The sequence below is a fragment of the Coturnix japonica genome, chromosome 14 (assembly GCF_001577835.2).
Source record: "Coturnix japonica isolate 7356 chromosome 14, Coturnix japonica 2.1, whole genome shotgun sequence".
Classification (NCBI taxonomy): Eukaryota; Metazoa; Chordata; class Aves; order Galliformes; family Phasianidae; genus Coturnix; species Coturnix japonica.
In genome coordinates, this window is record NC_029529.1 from 5189438 (window position 1) to 5201841 (window position 12404).

At 51.9% G+C, this 12404-nt stretch overlaps 1 protein-coding gene across 6 annotated transcripts in view; it reads left to right on the forward strand.

The window, feature by feature from the left end:
* The first annotated feature begins 10741 nt into the window (after window positions 1–10741).
* EPN2 (epsin 2) overlaps window positions 10742–12404 on the forward strand; it is a 39630-nt gene continuing 37967 nt past the window's right edge. For 4 of the 6 annotated variants that reach the window (XM_015876751.2, XM_015876754.2, XM_015876753.2 and 1 more), the window contains exon 1: window positions 10743–10879. The gene's annotated coding sequence lies outside the window, so the exon portion shown is untranslated. Of the gene's footprint in view, window positions 10880–12354; window positions 12393–12404 lie in introns of those variants that run through there. The other 2 variants (XM_015876756.2, XM_015876752.2) reach the window with 2 other exon arrangements.

Here is a 12404-nt window from a genome sequence, read left to right on the forward strand (position 1 = left end):
CTGGGGACACCGGGGACTCGGGACGATGTCGCTCACCACTCTGCTCACTCCAGCCCTCCCGTCTCCATGTCCTCGTGTCTGTGGTGCAGTTCTGGTGTTTCTTTCCCTTCGTGCACACAGGAGATGTCACCCCATGGCCACGAGCATCTGTGTTCAGCAGAATCAGAGGTGCCCCCTTCTGCCTCCTTCCCTGGGGAAACCCTTCTGCCTGTTTCTGAGCAGCCCCAAGCCCCTCCACCCCACTCTTGCCCCATCCCAGAGCCCCCAGAAGGAGCCATGGTCCCATGGTGCCCAGCTGCAGGGCTGTGCTGGGTCCCTGCAGTGCTCAGCTCCAGGAGGCAGCGCTGACCTGTGGGCCTGAGCCAGCCCCAAATCCCCAAACAAGGGGCTTTCCTCCCTCATGTTCTGAGTGCCAGAATCCACAGCCTGAAGCAAGGTGTGTGGTGCGGCACACAACAAGCATCGTCCTGCCTTGTGATGGGACCCAAAGGCTGGAAAGGAGAATGTGGGTATCATCATTCATCCACATCCACCTCTCCTTGCAAAAAAAAAGAATTTTGTGGCCCCCGGGACAGGCAGAGGAGGGTGCTGTTGGTGCTGGCATTGCCCATTTGACTTGGCACAGTCACCCTTAGGTTGCCCAATCTGCCAAGTGTATTTCATCAACATCCTGTGTTTACATGGCTGTGAATTCCCCGTGAGTGAGGGAGGGAGAGGAGGGGAGGGAGCCTCTTCCCCTTCTGCTGTGTGATGGAGCAACCCCTGACCCAGGGCTCCTCACTCTGCCCAGCCCATAGTGCTGCCTAGAAAGGCCAGGAAAGCAGAATGTGTCCCCTTGCCCATGGTATTTGTGGGATGCGAAGTGAAGGCCCTGTGGGTGGGATCCTGTCGGTGGGGTCTCACTTTTACTACTTGGTTTTGGGCTGGTGGGTGCAAGCAATGCTGGTACCTGGATCTGAGGTGGGGGCTGTGGTGGAGGCTGGTGTGATGGAGATGGCAGTCATTAATGAATTAGCCAGCAGGGCCCCAGCAGCTGAAGGCTGAGTGCTCCTCACACCCTATAAAAGGGGATGGAAGCCACCAGCTGGGGATGGATTGGTGGGAAGGGGAATGATATGCGCTGACTTTACAACCTGCTGCCTTCCCCAGCTGCCTGCTTTCATCCTGACCTGCTTTGGGCTGTGTGAGCAACACCACATTGTGTCAGATTGACAAGCTTTACAGAACTTTCTGCTGAGTGCTGCTCTGGAAACATCTGACAGAGGCTGCTGGGGTGAGGAACCACAGTGGTGTTCATCTCCCATCTGGAGATGTTCAAGGGATGTGGTTGGTGGGGTTGGTCTTGGTGGTCTGAGAGGTCTTGTCCAACCTTAATGATTCTATGAAAGGAAGAGGAAACAGAAGGATCCTGAGACATGCAGCCTTGGGGAGGGCATGGAGGCTGCTTGGAGGAGGGATCTGCTGCAGAGGAAGTTTTCTTGAGGAGCAGGAGGGCTCTGCAGCGTGCAGAGGGTTTGCACGAGGGAAATGGTGCATGTGTGCTCGCATCCTGGCACAACCCTCCACGTGAACAGCGTCTGAGAAGCTCCCTCTTAACAGGGACATCTGTTATTTTTCTGGGATTTAGAAAGAAAAAAAGCCAAGCGTGAAGCCTGGTGCGTAGGTGAGGGGATGCTGCGCTGCGGTGACTCAGCGGGGACGTCTGTGACTTCTGAGATCAGAAATGGTTTCAGAAGAAATTGTGAATGATGGCTCGCACAGGGGAGGCTGCGCTCTCAGTCAGTCCAAATTTGGTTCCTCCTTTGGACTGGCCTGTTAACAAAGAAGTTATTAATAACCAATGAAGCCCGAGCTCACGTCATGGCTTCCTCTGGAAGTGTGGCAATAGCCACTATGGTTCCTCCTTTAGCACCATACCCAGCCCTGCTGTGACTGAGCGGATGTGTGCGAGAGCAGGGCTGGATGCAGGCACCCATGTGGGGCTGTATGGGGGAACACATCCATGGGATGTGGCGCAGGAGGTGGGATGTGGGCGTCTGTGGGTGTCTATGGGTGCAGGGAGGCTCAGGAGTGGGGACAGCAGTGGTGATGGCTGAGCCTGTCGCACAGTGGGGCAGGGGTCTGATTGGTGCCAGGACAGATGGAGACCCTGGGTACAGCCAGAGGGAGGTGTTCCCTCACTGGGGATGTGTGTGTGGCTGGATCCCTGGCCGGGCAGTGGGGATGCTGCTGGAGTGATGCCCGCAGGGTAATTCTCCGGGTGCCGGATGCACCGTAAAAACCCTGAGAGAATCCAAGCACTGTGCTGCTCCTGAAACTGCCCATTGAGGAGGGAGATGAGAAGGACAAGAGGGAGGAAGCGGAGGGAAGGCACAGCACTGAGGCCTTCTGTCTGATCGAGGCGGATGCAGGTGCAGCTGTGGATTCCCCGGCTGCTCTGTGCCACCCTTTCCTGTGGGGATGGAGCAGATGCAGGCAGGAGTTTCCCTCGGCTCAGCTTTTGTTGTGATTTATTCCTGCTGCAGCATCTGGGACAGCTACTTCTCCTGTGATCTGGGCCTTGAGATGGGGATTCTCTGAAGCCTTGTAAAGGCTTGAGCCCTCGCAGAGGTTTACATAACCTTTCTCCCCTCCCTAGCTGCCCTGCCTCAGGGAAGGTTTAGAAACGAAGCAGTTCTGAAATCTCTGCCCAGCCTGTCATCAGGGTGTTCTGAAATGTACCAATAGCCTCAGAGGGGAATCCACATTCATGGTCTCTGCTTCTGTAGAAAACCCAGCAAAACAGTGCTGCCTTGTGCCATTTCCCAATGGTGTTGATGCCTGTGTGAGGCAAGAGAAAAGAGTGAGCAAAGGCTGCAGGAGGCCACAATAAAATGGATGGATCTTCCCAGGACAGTTTTTGGTTGTGATTTCTGACACAGTGGCTGTGGAAATGCAGGGTGATGGTGCTGAGGCCTCGCTGCCTGTGTGGGTGAGGCAGGATCTGGGCTGAGCAAAGTAAGGCAGCAGTGTCTCTTTTAGCAGACACTACAAGCAGCACTTGCACATGGCAATGAGAAGGCAAGGCAGTGCTTCCTATAGGAACCCTCATGCAGAGTTGGAAATGGTAGTGTTTGCTTCATGGAAAGGTTGATGGGATTCCCAGGAACTTGAGGACATGCAATAGGATGGCAAAGGAGCAGCGTGGCTCTGGGGCTTTAACTTGGGGGCTGCAAGGCATGGATGTGAACACAGGCTGTAAGATCTTTCCTGTGTAGGTGTCCCTGTGGCAAATGCATAGAGATGCGCATGTAGCAAAGTATATGCAAAACATTGAGTCTGTGTTTATAGAGAGTATTCCTTCCAGCTGGGCGTTCCCTTCAGCTCACCAGGCAGCGAGCTTCTGAAATAGAGATTTACTGTCTTCTTCCCTTTCTCTTCCTTTCTCAGGCTGAAAGAGGAACTGGTTTGGTGTTGGCTGGTTTTGTGTATAGCCAGACAGCCCTGGCTGACTCCCTGCTCTCTGTAGGCTTTGCCAGCTTGCTGGCTCAGGGATGGTTAGAACCAAGTGCCCTGAGCACAGAGTCTCTTCTGGGAGACCCTCAGAAATTATCAAGGCATGGGCTCCAGCCCTGCTCCAGCCTGGCACCTGCCTTTTCACCCTCTGGGGATTGACCCTAGGTCTGCAGCCCAAGCTTTATTTGTTCACTGCTTCCTAAGCCGGATCAGCGACACAGCCCCCAGCAGCACAGCTGCACTGTTCCAGGCTCCCCAGGGCAGAGGCATTCACCGGCTCAGTAAATCATTTTAGCATGTGTTTAAATCTGCCATGTAGGACAGGCTCTGAACACCACCCCGGGTGCCGAAGGCTGAAAAGCATGCCACCTGTCTGCAAGGCTGAGAGAGCCTTGAGGGTATGAAACATGCCAGCTAATGGAGTCTGGGGAAAGGCACACACAGATTTTGGGAGCAGCCTGGGACAGTCCTGCTCGAGAGAGTTGGGAAACAGTGTGTGGATGCTGCATTTTGTCCCTGCTTTCAAGTAGGATGCTTGGGTGGGTTTGATGTACAGAACTGTAGGGCAGCATATAGGAAAACAGCACCTGTCTTCAAACCATGGAGCCCAGCCCAGAATCGCATCACTGATAGTGATTGATGGTGACCTGGCGAAGACCAATAGAGCAGCTTTCAGGCCCTGCTATGCAGATATCAGTGTTGTTCTTCCAGCCAACTGGTGACTATGGGGGATTTTCAGTACATGAGGCTGCTGAGGCTTCTTTGGCTCTCACACTCGCTGGGCAGGTTAATCAGTTTGTGCATGTTTGCAAAGACCAGTTCCAGTATTGCTGAGATCTGTTGTGGCTGTGACAGTTTGCACCCCCACCATGTTCACACAGTGATGTGCAAGCACAGAAAGTGGCTTCTTGGGACAGGGAGGAAGCCTCCTGTCTGCAGCAGCTCTGCACCTATTTTTGATTGAGGTTGAGGCTGCGGTTTGTGCCCCAGCAGAAGCACTTTGCACAGCCTGTTTGCAGCAGCTGTGGCGCCGGCCTTGTCCCTTCTCTGATAAGAAAGGAGCAGGTTCCTCTGCCTTCCTACAATGCTTACAAGGTCAGGGTGCAATCTTGTATTTCTCCACCTCATTCAGCCTTTAAGAATGTGGAAGCTCGTAGGAGTATTAATTAGAGCTGATTATATATAACCTGCTTGGCCAGTCATTGTGCCCAAATGGCTACTTCAACAGCCAGCCATTGTGGTAGATGGAGGTTGCTCTTACAGTCTCAGCTCAGCCAAGGGCTGAGCCCCTCTGGTCCAGGGGCTATCAGAGCACTTCAACAGGATGGATCCATGTAGCAGCTCAGCCAAATAGTGTTAGAATTGACTGTGCTCTGAGAATTTCCTGCCTGCAGTGCTGTGCAGTGTGTGCGCTTTGTAGCCCTAATGGATTGCCATGAATCTCTCCCAGCCCAGCTGGTGAGTTTTTAATCTGCTTGGTGATTACACAGGGAGCGTGTATTTACAGCTCTGAGCTGCTGCTTGGTGTTCGTATTATGAAGTCACCTGGGAAGCCCTGCTGAGGGTGAGATGCTCAGTGATCAACCAGCCAGGAGTCGTGACCGTGAATACAGATGTGAAAGTTGCAACTGGATTTGTGAGCCTGAGAACTGAGGAAGTCAGTTGCAGAAGTGGGAATCAGAAACCTCGAAACTGGGCCAAGTAATTAAGCAACCAGCTGGGTGCTGTGCAAACACAAACCAAACAGACAGCCCTCAGTTTTCATCCGTCAAGGGAAAAACCACGAGATTTTCAGCTGTGATGTTCAGTGATGGGCAACCAGCTGTAATCCAGGGGCTCAGTAGCACCGTCATAAATCCCTTGGTTTAAAAGAGGCAAAGCTCAAATTGCCTCCAGTTTGCTCTGCTTCTGGAGTCCTGTCTCTGTGTTAGTATGACATTTCTGCACTACCAGTGGCTGCAGATTTGCACTGTAGGTGTAAAGCTTTCTTCCTCAGGGCTATAGGCAGATGTGACATTGCTGGGTGCTTTGGGAGAAGAGGAGCTCCCATGGACCATCTGCTGCATCAAGTCTCTGTATACAAGTGTGATTACACCTGTTTCAGTCTTTCTACCCCAATCATCCCCAGGCAAGGGGCAGACAAATCCCTGGGCTTACCAAAGAGCAAAGTGTTGCTCTTCTCAAAGGCTCTGGGTTTTGCACTTGAGTATGAAGCACTTTTGTGCTTGAGTCTTCTGACATGGCCATGGTCACTGCAAGGAGCTGACGCTGCTCCCACCCGTTGCTTGGTTGTATATGTTTCTGGTCAGAAGAATACTGTCCCCTTGCTCTTGTCTTTGTGTACAAAGTGTGTTTTTCCTTCCTTAGCAGTCCGCTCACTGTCATGCGCTGAGCAATGCTTGGGCCAGCAGCACAGCTCCTCCTGCTCTCCAGGTGTTTAACTGGCAAGGCGGCCTTCTCCAGGTGAGCATCATCTGGGAGGAGCGAGGATGATCCGTGGCCACACGAGATCCTTGCACAATAGCACACATCATCCTGCAGTTTGGCTGCTATTATGACGCCCAGATTAGGCTGCAGATAGGCCTGGGGCAAAAGGGAGGTGATGTTCCTTGGGTGGCTGCTGGAATGATAAAGGAGCACAGAAGGGTGATGTTGTCCATCAGGCCTTTCCTGGCAGGAAGTGCTCTCATCGTGACAAGGAGGAAGTTGAGAGGGACAGCGTGAGCTGTGCTGACCGCAGGGGAATCTGTGTCCTCCAGCATGGGCTGGAAGGCTCTGGCTTAGTGGCAGTGGAACCAGGTGGTAGCAAAGTAGCCAATGTCACAGCAAATGTTCTGTGTCTTAGTCTGATGCTAAAACCTGCACAGACAGTCCTAACAGGCGAGTGATCCCAGCCTGGAATGGGCAGCACAGCCGTGCTGGTTATGTCTGATTAGAGTAAAACCTCCTGTCTCCCCCTGTCCTCTCCTTTCTGCTGACACAACTGTTTGTCTGACCTTCTGCTGAGCTGGTTCAGAGAGCTCAACTGGCTGCAATGCAATCCTCCCCCCCAAAAAGTGATTAGCTCTCAGCACAGATGGTGTTAACCAGTGCAGGAGGTAGGGAGGGATCGGCACCAGGTGGCTGGGATGGTGGAGGAAGGGCAGGAACTGCAGCACCCTGACCTGGGTCAACTGTAACTTGTGGAATTCCACCCCTCAGTGGGATTTAGAGTGAGCAACATCTTGGTTTCTCAGTGTGGCATGGGGAGAGACTGGACCTTCGGAGCAGTGAGAAAGAGCTCCTCTCCTTTGTGGGCACCTTCCTTCATGCCTAACTTCTGAAGAACCACAACATTTGGTGATTACTACAACTAAGTACATTTCAAACGCCGCCGCCCCTTGTGCTGTCAGTGCATATTCAGTTCAAGAAAAACAATGTGCTGGGCTTGCATTCTCTCTCCTCTTTTCATGAATCTGCTAACGTGTTCAGAAAAGGTCTGTGCCAAAAGCCTGCATTAGAGGTGTATTAGTTCTGAGCTTGTCAGAATGAATGTTTGAGCTGGAAACAATTCTACACCTTTGTGTGCATCACAGATGATGCTGAAATCGTCACGCTGGCCATAAGTGTGCTCTATTCTGATCTATTCTGCCTCAACTCAGGCAGGGGTTCACTGGGGCACATCTTACCATTCATTTTTTCTGAATTTTCTCCCCTTTAACAGCATTTATTCAACGTATACAAGATGTCCAAAGAAATTAACCTAAGTAATAATAGGAAACAAACTTCTCTGTTTGTCTTTATTTTAGACAACTTTTGTACGTGTGGTCCGGCTGCAGACCCTGTGGCTCTGGGTGCCCAACCACAGCAGTTACCAGCATCACTCAGAGTATTTCCATGAAGGATTCATGAACCCAGGAGGGAATAATTTGAGGTGAACATCAGTTGGTATCAATCTGAGTATTTTCCATATCACTGTCAGCAACGTGCTGATGGCTCAGAAAACAGAGAAGAGACCTTGTGTGTGTTGAGAAATGCCTTGATTCCTTGGCTCTGAGGACAATAATGATTGCATTTGCCCATATTCTCATTCAATTAGCAGATTTACAAAGCTGGGCACTAAAGGACTCAAGTCCTTATTTACCCCCTCGTGGAAGCATCTGACTTCACAGGGAGGCTGAGAAATGCCAGCTCCCACTGGGGTCAGTGTGAGTGGGGGATGCCTGACCTGATACACCAGGCAGCTTCTTCCTTGCCTGCTTAACGCAGAGTTAAAGGCTGAGCACTGAACACACCTTCATTAGATGATGCTAGTCTATTTTTGAACCGATTCCTTTGAAGACCTATAGGTTAAGGATGGGAAGGGAAATTGGTAACGGAGCAAAAATGACTGAGATTGAATTGCACGCAGTTAGAGCCATGCATCAGGATAATGAGATTCAGTCTTGTTTGGTTACAAATGCTGGAGACAGAAGCAGAAAATGTGATCCACCGAGCCAGCTCTCAGGAAATGAGGAACAATAGAGTGAGGAAATCAAATTTCAAACTGCAGAGATATATTTACCGAGTTTTCCTCACCTTTTTTTTTTTTTTTTGCAGAGCTTTTCGGCAGCTTTTTAGGTATTTTTTCTCCCCCCCCTCTGTATTTTTTATTCGGTCAGCCGACATATGGCAGGAGGATTAGATCACCGCAAAGCACTGTTATTTGTGACCCATTTGTTAATGCAGGGCGGGGGTCACCGAGAAGAGCCGAATGTACTTGTCATTGTTCAGTGCTCCTTGAGTGCTGTTCCTGTTGTCAGTCACGCCGTGGCCAGACATTTGGAACAAACTCATTAGCTAATTAGTGGTGTGCTCAGCACCACGTGGTGCCAGTTGCTGTGTGGGCGATGTTCACGTTATGGCAGTGGAAGGCCCTCCTGGGGCTCCCTGGCAGCCACGTGGCTCTATTAGCTCAGGGGGCAGCCATGGCTGGGGCAGGCTGTGTCTTGGCTGTGCTGGAAGAGCCTCTTGCGTGCCCAGCATCACACTGCAGCTCTCTCCTTGTCTTTCTGCTCCTTGCAATGCAAAAGGCCCCTTTCCTCCCACTCTCTGCCTCCATCTGCCTTCTCCACGTGGACTGCTCTGCTGCTGTAGCAGTTACTGGGGAGACGCCGCGTTTATCGCCTTCTGATGCTGAACTCATTCTGCAGATAATGACCTTGAACTCTGGCTCTGCCAACGGGGCTGAAATGTGTGTGGGGAGCAACTTGATAGAATGTCACGGGTCAACATCCAGGGTGTGGTGCAGCATGTTCAGAGAGGACAGGACTAGGATAGAAAGCTTGCCAGGCTGGCTCCTGGGTTTAAAATCACAGCACAATTAGCAGGCGGCTGGGGCTAGCGTGCAAGAAGAGTTTTAGATCTGCTGCAGTGACACTGTTCTCACTGCAGTGTCCTCAGGATTGTCCCATTGTAGCCTGGGCAAATCTCTCTTGGTACAGCTGTAATGATCTGGGGAACCTCGTCAGCCTAAACACCAATGCAACTGAAGGTGTTAACACAACCCCTTACTTTCAGCCAGGCAGCTTGTTTTGCATGCATGGAATGGCTTGATCAAGTTGACAGAAAATACAGTAGTGTTGATGCAGGTGTGCCAGCTGCAGGAATTCTCTGCTGGGTTTGTTTATTTGTACACTTGAGCTGCAGATACCGACATGGAGATGCCTGGGATGGAGCTGGAAGCAGAGAGGAAGCTCACACCTATTTCTGAGAGGTACATCCAAAGGTGAGAGGAACCCAGGCAGGTGAGAAGGCAGAAGGTACACCCATATTCTGCACATTTTACTTTAAATGAGAGCTTTCTTCTTGCTCTTCAGAGCTGTCAGCACCTAATCATTAGGATTAATGAACATGCATAGAAACATTAGCTTTCCATCACTGCTGTTTTTTCTAAAGACGAAAAGAGGGAACTATTCTTTCAGTTCCTGCTGACAGTGTCAGATGCTTGCAGATACTTCGTTTTTTCACCCAGAATTTTGTTCTGCTGGGTTCCCCTAGCTCAGGGTTAACAGCTAAGCCATATCGCAGCTAGCTGCAGGCTTGGCTTCCCAACTACCAGATGGTATTTGAAGCACTTGGACTTGCAGCATTTCCAAAAGTTTGCAGTGCTTCTTTCCCTAGGAAAGCAATACCTTATAAATTGGGTTTTGCTCCGTTTCCTTTGCTTTATGGTGTTTAATAAAGCAAGATTGCTAAGGAATATGAGTTTTAAATGAGCAGCAGTGCTACCTGGAGCCAGCTGTAATGTGTCCTTCCTGGCCTCTGCTGACCTTTGCTGTCTCCAGAACGGCCACGTCCCATTTCCTCAAATTGTCCCACGGCTTTAAGATAGGAACAAACACTCAGAGAACCACGAGGAGACCACTGACCTCCTTCAACTCGTGATCCCGGGCTCTGTGTCCCCAACAAGGGAAGGCCACGAGCTGCCTGGCTCCTGTTTCTGCAGTCATTTCTGCATCTAACTCCCCTCAGCGTGACCACAAGGCTCTCAGTACAGCTTATATTGCCTAATATAATAAGGAGGAGGATAAGAGTGGTGAATGCGGATGGCTGGATGTGATGGTGATCATCTCCTGAGGAAGGGAATGCACTGATCATGGGGGTCTCACTGCAGCCCCTCATCATCACCCTGGGGCATCCCTGAATACTAAAACTGTGTAAAACATATATATTTCTTGTTACATTGCTAAGTTTGACACAAGGAAGAGGGTGAGAGTGGTGAAGGTGGATGGCTGGATGTGATGGTGGGTGGCTGGATGTGATGGTGGATGGCTGGATGTGATGGTGGGTGGCTGGATGTGATGGAGGTGGCGGATGTGATGGTGGGTGCGCTGGATGTGAAGGTGGGTGGCATGGATGTGATGGTGGATGCGCTGGATGTGATGTGGATGGACTGGATGCTGATGGTGGGTGCTGGATGTGATATGTGGGCTGGATGTCTGATGGGTTGGGTGGTGGATGCTTCTCAAGGCCTGGATCCTCCTGAGGAGGAGGGGAGTGTGGGGCCCTGAGGACACGGGGCGCTGAGGCCTTCGTGCCGCTGGCAGCAAGCGGCGGGCCTGGCCGTGAGGAGAAGGGGCTGAGGAACGAGCACTGGGCTCTGTGGGCACAGCAGGGCACATCAGGGCACCCCAGGCCGCCCGCAGCCGCTCGTTCTCCCGTCTCCCACCCCCCTCTCTGTCCCCGCCGCGCCCGGCCCGGTGCCGCGCCTCGGGGACGCGCGCGGCCGCCGGTTCCGCCTCCTCGTCCGCCGCCTCCCCCCGGCCGCCGCCATGTTGGATGGTGCGTGTGGGTGTCAAACCCAGGCAGAGGCGGCTGCAGACGGGTGCCGGGACCCCTCCTGCGCTCCTCCCGTTCTCCCCAGGTCAGTCCGAGATCGTGGGTGCGCTCGGAAAGGCGACGAGATGTCCGCCATGGCCCCTTCCCTTCCACTCGGCCTCGCCCCTCAGCGCGGGGTGGGCGCGGGAAGGGCCCCCCGGGGCCGAGGGCCTCGAGGCGGCGGTGAACGGAGCGGGGCCGGGGGAGGCGTCGGTGTGTCCCGAGGGGCCGGGGTGGGATTTTGTTGTGTGCGTTGGGCGGTGGGTAGCAACAGTTCTGCCATCATGGCGGGGAGGAGGTTCCGGCAGCGCAGCAGCAGCAGCCGGTGCCGCCGGGAGGAGCGAGGTGCTGGGCGGGGGGGGACAGAAGAAGGGGCCGTTCGGGAACGGCTCAGTGAGAGCCCAGCAACGGAGCTTTGGGTGTTTTTTTAATCGTTTTATTTTTAATTTAAGATTTATTTATTTATTTATTTTGATTTTATATTTTATTTTATTTTATTTTAATCCTCTCCCTGCAGCTGCGTCGGATGCTGCGCGTTGGCTCTGAGCGCTTGGTTAACGCGCTGCGTTTAGCTCGGAATGATATTCCAACAGGAATCATTACGGGCTGCCAACAATGAGCCTTTCCCCTGTTGTAAAGCCGTGAGGCACAGCGCTAACAGCTCTGTGAGCTCAGCGCAGTTTGGCCGAGGGGCGTGCAGTGCCTTCCCCCCCCTCCTTATCACCCATCTAGAAAGCCAACTAATCGTTAAAATCGACTCCGATTACACGTATCCGACCATCTGAGGGGTCTTTTCCAACCTTAAGTATCCTACGTTTCTATCCTCCTCCTTCTTGCTTTACAAAGGAAGTCTCCCAGCTCTCCGTTTCCATCCGGAGGCACAGAGCACTTGTCCTGATGGCTGAGCTGCGGATGTTGCAGGCTGGAGGCCGAGACTTGAGGAGTTCACGATGCAAATCAGGCCACGGGGTTCGCTTGTGTTATTCTCTCCCTGCTGAAATGTGTGTTTTATGGAAATATGGAGCTCTTGCATAATTATTTTGTGCGAGGCGAGGTCAGAGAGAACCGGATCGCTTAGCTTGAAAATACTGCATGTTAGAAGGATTTTTGATTAAAATATAAACATACGATAACCATATCTCCGGCAAAATACGGCCTGTTTAGGAAGTACTTCAAAATATGTTTGTCTTGGCTGCTTCCCAGATACATTATTTTCAGACAAACTCATGTATCGTGTTTCCTTGTGAAGGATTACAACTTTTGATACATTTTCTCTTGCAGTTCAGGGGTCACGGCAGACCGACTGGATAGAGTTTCCGAGCTAATCTGCCGTATATTAAACATTTAACCGTGTTATCGAAAATGACCAAGTCCAAATGAACCGTGAGTTTGCATTCCTGAAGACGGGTCGTGATAAGGCTGAGCTGAGTCTGAGTTACACATCAGGAAGTTTGACTTACTGGTGCTGATTGCAGCTTCCTTGATGTCATAGGGCTGCTATGTGACATCATTGTTGTGCAATGATGGTGCTGCGTGGCAGTGCGGGGTGGCAGCTTTCTGTGAGTTCTGAC